We start from the raw sequence: 12,269 nt of genomic DNA, 5'->3' as shown, positions 1-12,269 counted from the left end.
CTGTTCTTATCCAGGTGTCTATGAGATGCGCACAGGAAATCCAAAACGGGATCTAGCTTACGAACAGCAATATGAGCAGCAAATTTACCAAGTGATCCCTAAAGTGATTAAAAACTTTATTCACAAACTAGTGTTTCGAATGTCACGCTCCAAGGAAAAAATATTGCTGGAATATCTTGCCTCAAGCCAAGTGAGAGTCCTTCCTTAAAACATTCTCTTTACTTGAGTTCCATAAAACTGCCCCTAGATCCAGAGGAGTTAGCCGTCTGTAGTTGCAAAACGGTAAAGAGTCCAGTAGCACCTTTAAGACTAACCCACTTTATAGGTGCCTAAGCTTTCCAGAACCACAGCTCTCTTCGACAGAGAGGCCTCTGACGAAGATAGCTGTGGTTCTGGAAAGCTTATGCCTCTGATGAAGAGAGCTGTGGTTCTCGAAAGCTTATCAAACTTTATTGTAGCCTAAGCTTTCAAGAACCACAGCTCTCTTCGTCAGATGCAACATAGTTAAGAGTCCAGTAGCCCCTTTAAAACTAACCCACTTTATTGGAGCATAAGCTTTCGAGAACCATAGCTCTCTTCATCAGACGCAGGATGCGGGATGCATCTGACGAAGAGAGCTGTGGTTCTCGAAAGCCTATGCTTCAATAAAGAGGGTTAGTCTCAAAGGGGCTACTCACCGGGCTCTTTACTAATTGCCCAGGCAGCTACAGCAAGGCACCGCGCTCGCCCCGGAACAGAAATCGGAGCAAGAAAAGCGCACGGGAGATCAAAGGCGGATCTCTCCTCGAAAGCCACGCCCCCTCCTCTCCGCAACCCCGCCCCTTTCCCCTGCCATTGGCTCAGCCCTTCGGGGTCCCCCGCCTCCCCTTTAGGTCTCGCGAGAGTCCCGCGCGCGCAGAAGAGGACGAGGGGGCGGGGCCGGGCCACACCACAGCGAGATTTTGGGGGCCGAAGCTCGAGGCTGAGGGGAAGACCCCGCAGGGGTGGCGGCGCCAGGCGGAGCGACACGGGTCGCCGGCTGAGGGGAGGGCGAGAAAACCCGCAAAGACGAGTCGGCGGCCCCTTCGCGGCCAGCCCCGTTTCTCCGGCCGTGAGGTGAGTCCGGCCGTTGCCTCTGGCTCCTCTCAACCCACCCTCCCCACCCAGAAAAGCGCAACTCCTCCAAGCCTGGCGAGGCGGGGGTGATGGGCAGGGCCGCTGCGCCAATCGGCGGGGTCGGCGGGGGCGAGTGGCGGGTGCGGCAGCCAATCCGTGGCGGGGTTTCGCCCGAGGCACCGCCCGTCTGTGGCGGAGGGGCGGGGCTTAAGGAGGCTGCGAGGAAGCTCGGAGGGGCCCGGGCGGTGGCCGGGGGAGGGGAAGGGTGAGTCAGCCGGCCCGGGGGCTCCGGTGGTGGGCCTGGGCGAAGAGGCAGCGAAGGGAGCTGCGAGGGGCACCCCAGGGGCAGACATGGAGGAGGCCAGTGGGGGACCTTGAATGGGCTGTAAGACAGAAGCTGGCTGTGGAATAGGGTTGCCAGCTCCAAGTTGGGAAATTCCTGGAGATCTGGAGGGAGAAACCTAGAGAAAGTGTTGTTTGGGGAGGGAAAGGACCTTGGCATGGCATAATTCCATAGAGTCCACCCCCAAAAGTAGCCATTTTCTCCAGGTGAACTGGTCTCTGTGGCCTGGAGACCAGCTGTAATTCCGGGAGATCTCCAGCCACTACCCGGAGGCTGGCAACCCTACTGTGGAATAGTTGGGGGAAGCCCGGTGTAGTGGAGCACCCGAAGAGCTCCTGGTCCGTGTCAAGATAGGCGAGAGGACATGCCTGAACTGACGTCCCAGTGGAATAGCTTTAATTGTCATGGGGGCTGCTATGTCCCAATAGGTCCAGAGGAGTTAGCTGTGTTAGGCTATCGTTGCAAAATAGTAAAGAGTCCAGTAGTACCTTTAAGACTAACCAACTTTCCTGTAGCATAAGCTTTTGAGAACCACAGCTCTCTTCGTCAGATGCACAGAACCACAGAGATCTGTGGTTCTTGAAAGCTTATACTCCTTCTACTCCTTGACATCTCCCTAGATGTGCAAAGATGCATCTGTGCATCTTTGTCAGATGCATAGAATCACAGAGATCTGAGGTTCTCGAAAGCTTATGCTCCAATAAAGTGGGTTAGTCTTAAAGGGGCTACTGGACTCTTTACTGTTTTGCAACTACAGACTAACACGGCTAACTTCCCTGCATCTGTTGCCTGAAGTGATGTTTCAGTGGAATAGCTTTGACCGTCAGGGAGGCTGCTATGTAAAAGCAGGCTCTTGGGTGTCTAGGTAAGGGTTGCAGCAAGATTGGAGTCCGGGAGCACCTTACAGACCAACAAGGTTTTCAGGGTGTAAGCTTTCAAGAGTCAAAACTTCCTTCTTGAGTCAGGTGTAGGAATGGAGATCCCTGAGCCTTTATATCCCAATCAAAAGGTGGGTGGGGTGTTACAAGAGAGGGTATCAGGGTGATCTGGAGTAATAATAATTATAATAACTGTGCTTATATACTGCTCTTCTAGACAGATTAGTGCCCCATCCATAGTGGTGAACATGTTAGTGTTATTATTATCCCCACAATACAGCTGGGGCTGAGAGGAGAGGCTTACTGAAGGCCACCTTATTGAGCCCATGGCAGTAGTGTAAGCAGAAGAGTATGGGAGTAGAAGAGCAGGATTTGAGTACAGTGGCACCTTAAGAGACCGATAAGATGTTCTTGGTGTAAGTTTTACAGAGTCAGAAGCCCTTTCTTCAGGCCCTTAGTACAGGCTGACTGAGGTTTCTGAATTTACAGTGGGTGGGGATGAAAGATTTCTTATGCTGAGGCCTGTCATGTGCTAGGAAGGTTTTGCGGGGCGTGTGTGTGTGTATCTGAACCTAGGGAGATGTCAAGGTAAACATCTTCATATGCAAACTGACTACAAACTGAATGCAGGTTGTTGATACTGAGCCCACCTTTGCAGCCTCCTTTACTTTGATGTAAACTTCAATGCAGCCTTTTGTCTACATTTAAAGAGCTGTGGATTGGCTTCTACGAGAGCCCTTTGCAACATAGAGAGGTTTATTCTCTTCTGAACATCTGTTTCCTTCATTTCCATGCTGTATTGGAATGGGTGATGGGATTTCAAGTCGACTGGCTTATTTATATTGGGCAGAGGGAGAGATCAGGTAACAACTGTTGGCAAAAGGCAGCCAATCTCTTTTCCCTGTGTTTTAATTGTTAGTGTAAATAAACACTGGTCTTTATTTTATAATGTGATGATGTTGATTATATATATGCATGATTTAGCAACATGGGTTCCTGGCAGTGTCACGGAAGCTCTTATATTAGAATGATGTGGGTTCTACACTACACCTACCGGCTCTCCCAACATGCTTGAAAGTGCCTTAACACACTGCCAGCACTGTTAGCTGTATATGCACGCTGCATTGTAATAGACACTTAGCATTTATATAGCTCCTTTTGAGCGTTTTAAGAGCTTCACATGTATTATCCTTACCAACAGCATTGCAAACTGGTATTCTTGTCCTGCCTATAGCAGAGGCAAGGTTGAGAGTTTCCTAAGATTGCCTAGTCAGTTAGTGGCCCTGTGCTATGACTTGAACCGGGGCCTTCCTGGTTGTCACTCTTGGCCACTGTGGAACACCACCGTTAGTGGTGCTTTGGCTCTGCTATAGGGAGGACAAGAATACCAGCTTGCAAGCTTGTTGTAAGGATCATATATGTGAAAAACTTGGAATACTCAAAATGAGCTATATAACTCGTATATGTATTTCCAACTGTTACAGCATAGACATTTTAATGCATACACATGGCTACGTGCATTCCTCGTTACTTGTCCATATGGGAAAGTGAATGGATACCAAAACAGCATATGAGATGTGAAGTCTTGTGTCCTTCAGAATAAACACGGGCATTCTGAACTGGGGGGCAGGGGGGGGGCTTTTAAAGTAAGGTTAAGCTGTTTCATGCAGGTTCTGGTTAATTCTTTACCTGTGGTTTGGAAAATGTTCATGTAAACCAGTAATAACCAGCTGCAGTTATTTCCCCCAACTGCTAAAATTCTGCTTTTGGGAATTGGTGTTCACATATTATATAAATGGCTCTTGTGCTGTTATTTGCTGCGCTGAGTCTTGTTAAGTCAAGAAGAAATTGTTCAAAGCTTCCCCGATGCAAAAGAGATGGACAAAGACAGGTGGTTTGGCTGGAGATTCTTCTCTTCATAGCAGGCCTGGTGATGTGTACATACAAGAAAAAGGAAGGGAACAAGGCTGTTTATCCACAGGAATCTTTCTAATCTTTAAATCAGGAAGCCAGGTTTTTAGAAAGATTGAAAATTTCCCCAGCCCTCATGGCTATCTACTCAGCAAGTTAGGTGATACCTAGTAGTACTGGTTAAGAACAATCAGCAGGACAAAGGGGGAGATAACATCCTGTCCCACTAAATCAGAAGACTTCAAACAGAGCTGAGAGTGACACAGAAATACCGGTTCCCTAACAATTGTTTGTGCAGCTGTCTTTGTTACTGAAAATCACAGGTCTGGTGACTGGTTATAAAGACTTGAAAGCCTGATTTGTAAAGATGCTGTGCACTTGAGAATACTAGTGAACTTGCGGTAGGGTTTCTTACCAGAGTTGGAGAAATCCCAGGTGCATAGTTGCCTATGTACCTAAATATTCAACATCAGTACAGGAATCAAATTTTCTTCATTCTACACAAAGTTTGCAAAATATTTTTTATTCCTGTCATTTGTCCAGAGTTGCTAATAATGTGTTCTATGACTAGCTGAATCTTTATATCTCTGTAGTTTTAATTGTAATAACAACAACAACATTTGATTTATATACTGCCCTTCAGGACAACTTAACGCCCGCTCAGAGCGGTTTACAAAGTATGTTATTATTACCCCACAACAAACACCCTGTGAGGTGGGTGAGAATGAGAGAGTTCTGAGAGAGCTGTGACTAGCCCAAGGTCACCCAGCTGGCTTCAAGTGGAGGAGTAGGGAATCAACTCCGGTTCTCCAAATTAGAGTCCCACGCTCTTAACCATTACACCAAACTGGCTAATCCTCAACTGGAAAAGTAGGGTGCCAGTGACAAACCCTGAAGACCATCTGTGTGGCAAACATTGGTAAATGCGCTGAGCCTCACCGGTTGCCTGACAAGAGCTATTCTTTAGAGATGACTAGGCCAAAAAATAGAATGCCTTTGGTGTCCACTGTGGTACATGAAACAGATTTCATCAGAACATAGCTTAGGTGCCCAGTGTTGTGTTTGCCTGTCGGATCTAGCTTGTTTGCTTTTCATTGTCCAGAGTAATGATGCTAGTTTGCCAATAAAATCTTTCAGGTTCTTATTTGGATGTTTGCATCTGGAGTTATAACTAAGGATATTAAAACACCAGCTTTCCTGGTTAGACTAATGACTTGACCTGTGGTCTAGAAGTGCTGAGTGTTTTGTTGGACTGTATGTCTCCCAGGATCTTTTACAGCAGGTGAAAAACAAGGAGGACATAGCTGGACCCTGGTTGCATTAAGCTCTTTTCCTAAACAGTACATTTGAACTGTTTATAAAAAAAAATACTGACCCCTTAAGAGATTGTATGGAAGAATAGTTCCTTTTTAAAAAAATCATCAAAAATATTCTGTCTGATAATCCTGAGCCATGTCAATTTGATTCTATAGCTGCATAAATCTACAAAACTCGGTAGCCTTTGTGCTGACCTTCATATACTTGTGAAATTTCGTACACATCAAAAGCCATAAGGGGGGGTGGGGAGGGAGAACAACTCTTTTTCCCAATTACAAAACCTGCCTTGGTGGTTTCCTACAAGCAGTTCTTAATACACATGGGTAAGTAAGTAATGGGCTGTGACTATTGACAAGCCTGATGTGGCACTTGTACGTAGCCCCCCTACTCATATGCACGTATTATACAGATTGTAACAGAATGTGATGTGTGAGGCACGGTGCAATAAACCACACAGAACGTGTGCTTCTGTCAGTTTGACAGTGATAGCTCTGATTGACTTTGGCGACTTTTAAAAAGTGAAGCTAAAGTTGGCTATTTTCATACATGCATGGGCCACAGAGACTGATCTTACGAAGCTGGTGTTGCATAGTGACTACAAGTATGAGCAGCAAGCCAGAAAACTGTAGTTCAGATGTCATCTTAGTCATGAACACATTTGGTAGCTATTTTCTCTTGGCCCTGCATTTGCAGCGTGGGGGTAATCTGTTCTGTTTTGCCAGAGTTCTGTGTGAGGGTTATTACACCCTTCTAAGGACACTGAAGCCAGTGGTCTTAAGAGGAACTCGGTTTAGGATTATACTGCTATTCACTGAAACTCTTTTTAGCCTGATTTTTTGGTAACAGTTCCCAAATCAGGTATAAGAATGTGTAAATGCTTAGTAATATTACAGGTCCCGCTTGCTTCATGTGGAGCTACTAGCGGTAGAGTTGCTCATGTCTTTTCAAATACTAATAGTTCTTATGAATGTGTCAGAGCATTCATGGGTGAAGTAGCAGTTACCTAATGAATGCTGTTGATCACTGAGATTTAATTGGGTGTTGAAATAATTTCTTCTCTTGTGGGAAACTATCCAGCTTCTATCATTCCATTCAGTTATCTGGCGCCTGGGGATCTGAAAGAAATCCAGCATAGTATTCCCCATTTTCTTCTCCTGCAGATCTCTCTCTCTCTCTCTCTCTCTCTCTCTCGCGCACACACACACACACACACACACACACACACACACACACACACACACAGAGGCTTGGGGGACAAAGCCATCATGTTACAAGGCTATCTGCTTAACTGACTGAAGCTCAGTTTGGTCAGGTAATGCTTGCTGCCTCATAAGCTCAAATTTCCTAACTTTATTAAAATGCCCAGTGTCTCTGTGTCGTTGACTGCGGATGTTGTGTTTACCAGAGACTGCCATTGAGAGAGCTGTCCAATTCAGTGTAACACAACTATAATTCATTTTATATGGGTTTCTTTTTTTTTGAATGGCAGTAAGGCTATTTATCAATAGGCCCACCTCTATCCAATGCTGGTTGGTTTTGACATCTGGAATCCAGGTGTGGTGGAACATGTACGAGAAGGCAGTACTTCCGTGCCTGTTCATTGTGTGTCCATAGTTATTGATGCATGAGCATAACATGGTACACCTCTGGATCATGTTAACTGATGGTGCAGAATGTACTAGGGTATATATATACATTAGCAAGTTAAGTACCTTTGACTTCAGTGTGACTTCTGAGTGAACTTGTTTAGGATTTGGCTGAGAGTTATTCAGGTCACAAGGCAAAAGAGCGTTTTGTTGTCTTGTGTGCCGTGCTCTTACTGAATTGTGTCTGCCAATAGGTGCTTCATCCAAGGTTGGACCTAGAATGCTGTTTGGTCCCATTTATACCACCCCTTGAAGGTTTAGCATTTGCTCGTATGAACTCTGTTAACATAGTTATTGATAAATCAAAAGTTTACTGTCATCAGGCTGCAGATGATAACGATACCAGTGGTGCACCACCAAGGATATATTTAAAGTCTTGTTTTTACAGACATGTATTCACTTATCATAGCATAAGACTGTGGGAGAAAGTATTATATTGTAGCCTGCGTCAATATGACCTACAGAAGGAAGGGCCCATTGTTATGTTGCCTGATCATAATTGTTGCCCCAGGTGCATCTGAAAATGTGATGCTGCCTCTTCTTTTTAAAAATAGGAGCCTTATTTTTTTACTCCTTACCATTGGGCTACAGATAGCTACGATGAGCAACTAATCCACACTGTGAATTTTCAGTTGTATACTTCTAGGGTCCTGCATACTACTGACTAGAAGTGAGTGATCAGATATTCAAACCTTCCCTGATAAACCGTAAAGGGGGAAGTATGGCCTTGTGGATGTGGCCCACACTTCCATGTTGGACGCAGGTGTGCCCTTCTCATGGAAGAACTCATGGAAGGCTTTCTTTCGACTCCGACTCATTGAGTCCTGCATCATTTTCATTTGGATTTGGGATTTTGAAGATACCAACATCTAGAATAATAACAGTGAAGACTCTCATTCAGAAACAGTATTACTCAGGGTGGATTCAGGTAGCTGCCTTTAGGGAACAATTAGCGTTGAAGACTATCCTTCCCATTTGAATTAATTATTACCCTCTGGTTTTAGTTTTTCATGGGTGTTGCTGAGATTTCAGATAATCTGTGCGGGGTTTTGTGTTGCTGCTTCTTTCCCCCTCTTTAGCTTTTCATATTGCTGAAATAACTTGGGCTTCTCTTTCCGCAGAACTACAGGAAATTAAAAGCATAATTGTAAATATGGTTTAGTTCAGATTGCTTCTTGTGTTGGTTTTGACATGTTGTTTTGGAGTTAACTTTAAGTTAAAATTGAAATAAGCTACCAAACCAAAATTTGTTGTGGCTGACTACAGAGGTACTTCTGTGTGGTAACTTTGAGAGAGTGCACTTCGTTGGAGGGCACATATGGGAGAATCTGTGGACTCCATGCTTGCCCTGCTAGGCACTGGTACTGTATTTACCTGAAAGGAAGACAGCTTCGTCCACGTAAAAGAGATTATACGAAGTTTATAACTGTACATACCTTTAACTTGTACTCCAGTTTAAAATAATTCCCTGTTTTTTCTTGGCACTGCTCCTGGGGGAAAAAACAATCTCCCTTTCAGGTAAATAAGGTTGCCTACAGAATTGTCTTAGAACCCTGGGGACGCATGTTTTCATTTGTCTAGATTCTTTTCTAGTTCTCACAGTTACAGATATACTTGAAATGCAGTAGCAAAACAAGAGATTCAAAGTATACAAGAAATCTAGTTTAACTGGTTAAAAAGCATGGATTCCTTGTCCGTATATTGTTTTTTGTTTCCCAAAAGATTGGGTATACAGCTGAGGACAATTAGTTCAGCTTAAGTACTAGGTTCTTGGATTGTGACTCTTCGGGGATTGCCTGCAGAGGGTAGTGGATGCTGATACCCTGCAAGCTGTTGCTGGAAGACAAATGGTGTGGCTGGGGAATTCCCCCCCCCCCACCCACACACCTTGAGCCTCTGTGGATGGCAAACTGCAGCTTGAGGAAAAAATTACCAGCTGCCGGCATTTAGGCTGTTGCATAGAAAAGACCCTGTTGGGGTTGAGGGGAAAGCGGAGGACAGTACTTCCTTCTAAAGACTCTGGTGTCCATTTGCCCTAATCTGCAATTCTCGCATGTAGCAGTGAGATGCATCTCACTGTGTGAGGATAAGAAAATTGAGAAGCACATTGATCCACCAGTCTTTCATATAACTTTAGGCGTAGTCAAGGCATGCAGGTGACTTGAACTGTCATGGTAGATTTACTGGACAGACCTTAATGCCAAACAAGATGATTATCTCTGCATTCAAGAGGAGTACTTTTTTTTTGCTATAATTTAACTTTTTAAACCTCCTGAAATTCTCTGAACAATTTCTGAACGTCTTCTGTTTTCCTAGTTTCCACTCTAGATGTTGCATAAAGTAAAAGCAACTTGTCGTCTCAATAGACAATAGCTTAGTTCTTACTTTTAAAAAGCCAGTACTGAATTTTGAAGTAAGTTTATTTTTACAAAGGGACTGCTTAAGCCTGATATAGTTGCTTTAGAGGGAGGAATAGTTGCCCAAAATGTTAGTTTGTATGGCAGAATTATCTGAAGCGAGTATAAGAAGTTCCCTTTTCCCCCATGTATGAACAAAGACTAAATTTATTTCTGGTCAAACAATATTGACTTCCTGTTTTGAACTTTGGGCTTGCACCAGGATGGGGATTTATTAAAAAATGGAGTTGACAGCCAGGTTGAAATAAAGCCACAGCAGCCTATACAAAGTATTTAACGCCCCCCCCCCACACACACACTGGACATCATTCTAGATATATTCTAGTTTACAGAAGTCTTAAGGCTTGAAGGAATCACGCTGAATATAAATCCTCACTGCATGCCTATTTTTTTAAAAAAGCGGGCCCTTGAGTTGCATATCTTACATGCTTTGGAGTCTGCCTGATTTCTTAACACTCTGTTGCTCTCTTTAAGATTAGCTGAGAGTACCGTCTTGCCTGTGTTTTCAGAACACCATCTTTGAACAGCAAGGGCATACGCAGAATAATTTCATCAAATGCCAAGCCTGAGCATTTTTTAGAAGTGTTCATTGGGTGGTCTTTTTTTCTTCTTCTTTGTGTCAAGATTGGTTGAAGGCAGAGCTGAATAATGTTTTTCACTTTTGGGTAGCACTGTTAAAGCAGGAATGTTGTAGAATACAACATCCATCTGCAGTTCTGCATCTTTTATCTATGAGGATACCTCAGCTGAATGTCAGTAACTAAAGTTTAGTAATATTCTTTGAACGCTGCGGTTGAATATTTAAAGTGTGCTATCCGAATATTACTGGCAACGGAACTGGAAGAAGGCTGTACATTCAAAATTTATCTTCTAATTTGTATAGGCACTGGACAACAACCATGCACCCTGTCTATTTCCCCCTCCAGAATGGCAAAAGGAAGCTTGGCTGAATGGCATGGCTGTGGTGAGAAGTAGCAAAGCCGGAGAATCAAGAGTTAAAGGGTGCTAGCCTTGTTTAACCTTCTCACTTGATCTTTAAGTGGATCGAAGAAAGCTTAATTTCCTGTGGCTGATTTCAAATTTTGCCAACTGTTCTGCAAAGGCTGGATGGCAATAACCACAGTAATCATATATTGATGATTTTTCAAGCTCGGGTAAGAATTGTGTACTTTATCCCCTATTTTGTTGTTAGTTGTGTGTGATTTTGTACCTTTATCTTCTCACCGCTGACTCTTTAAAATTCCCATTCTCTATCGCGTTTCCGAACATGTTAGTCGAGCAAACAGTTTTGAATGGTGTATATATGTAATGTTTTGCCATGTGTTAGGTTGAGTCATCCCAAACCTGCTATATGATAGGTAGTGGCCCAACATACTTTCGTAAGCCAGGGATTCCAAAGCTTGCCAAAAGTGGAACCTTTCATGTGCTGGACCAATGTGATTCCTAATGTCTATCATGCGGCGATTATACAGTTCATCTGAATTCATTCTAAGAATTGCATCTTTGTTTCTGAAAATAACTTAGGGAGCTAAATTAGCAATGGCAGTAATGCACTTCTCATGCCTCTTGCCACAGAAATTTTCCTCAGTTGTCCAAAAACTCAACTACATGAAACGAATCTGTCATTGAAGCAGTAAGATAATTGAAACAGTACGTTGTAGTTTGCCACAACAGCTGAAACCTTTGCTGTTCAACAAAACATAATGTTCCACCTTACTGTGTTGAAATTTGTAAGCTGGGGGGAGAACACTTGTGTATACGGTCTTTAGAAGTATTTATGTAAGGGTACTTGAATGCATACCAAAATTAAGTTGTTTAATAGATATTTTTGTAATTGACTAAAACTTACATTGAAGTTTCTTTATTTCTGAACGAGGTCACACTATTGCTTTAAGTGTGTCTATTTCCCTTGAACTCAGGCTGTTCGCATAGCACCAACCTTGACATGACGGTGTGGCATCCATGTATATTTATTCATGTACCCAGTCTTTCATCCCTAAAGTGGAAAGGGCATGGGTCTTTTTTTTGCCGGTGAGGGGAGCTCAACCGTGTCCCCTTTTTTACCTTACTTTGCTACACCACCATTGCTTCAATCATTCGTCCTCCATCCATGCTCATTTGGTATTGGAACCAGGCTGGAATAAAAATGCTGAAAGCACCAGAGATCAGTAAATTTAATATGGGGGAGGACACAAATTTTACCTCCCCTACCGCCCCGTGTCCCCATTTTTTAAAAAAGTAGTTCTCACCACCCTGCTTCAGATGTGAAGGGATGGGACATGTATACATAGTTGGGCCTGTAGTTATGGCTGTTGTACCTTGAGATGAGGATGCTGAGCAGATACAAAAAATGTTAGCAGACAGGCAGCAATAGATTGTGGTGAATATGTTTAGCGCAAGCATATGGCATAGTGTCTATACTGAATCCATACTAGCCAAAAATACATACTAATGCTTGGTTTTGTACCCTGTGCACAATGGATTAGAATCCCTGTTTCCCCTGTAATCATTCATTGGGTGAATGAATGATGAGGGAAATATCTACATAGCCACTCTGAATGGATAAAAGGTTTTTAGATAAGCCATCGGGAGGATACATCTGTACAATACCAGGGATATGCCCCGCACCCCAATACAGAGCGTGTGCAAGTCACAAAACCCT

General features: G+C 43.6%; 1 protein-coding gene across 1 annotated transcript in view; it reads left to right on the top strand.

Moving 5' to 3' along the window:
* Nucleotides 1–962: 962 nt before the first annotated feature.
* Nucleotides 963–12,269, top strand: part of ATF7 (activating transcription factor 7) — a 93,211-nt gene continuing 81,904 nt past the window's right edge. The window contains exon 1 of the mRNA XM_055003358.1: nt 963–1,095. The gene's annotated coding sequence lies outside the window, so the exon portion shown is untranslated. The remainder of the gene's footprint in view (nt 1,096–12,269) is intronic.

The sequence above is a fragment of the Eublepharis macularius genome, chromosome 19, assembly GCF_028583425.1.
Source record: "Eublepharis macularius isolate TG4126 chromosome 19, MPM_Emac_v1.0, whole genome shotgun sequence".
NCBI classification, from domain to species: Eukaryota; Metazoa; Chordata; class Lepidosauria; order Squamata; family Eublepharidae; genus Eublepharis; species Eublepharis macularius.
This window is presented reverse-complemented; position numbering and strand designations above follow the sequence as displayed.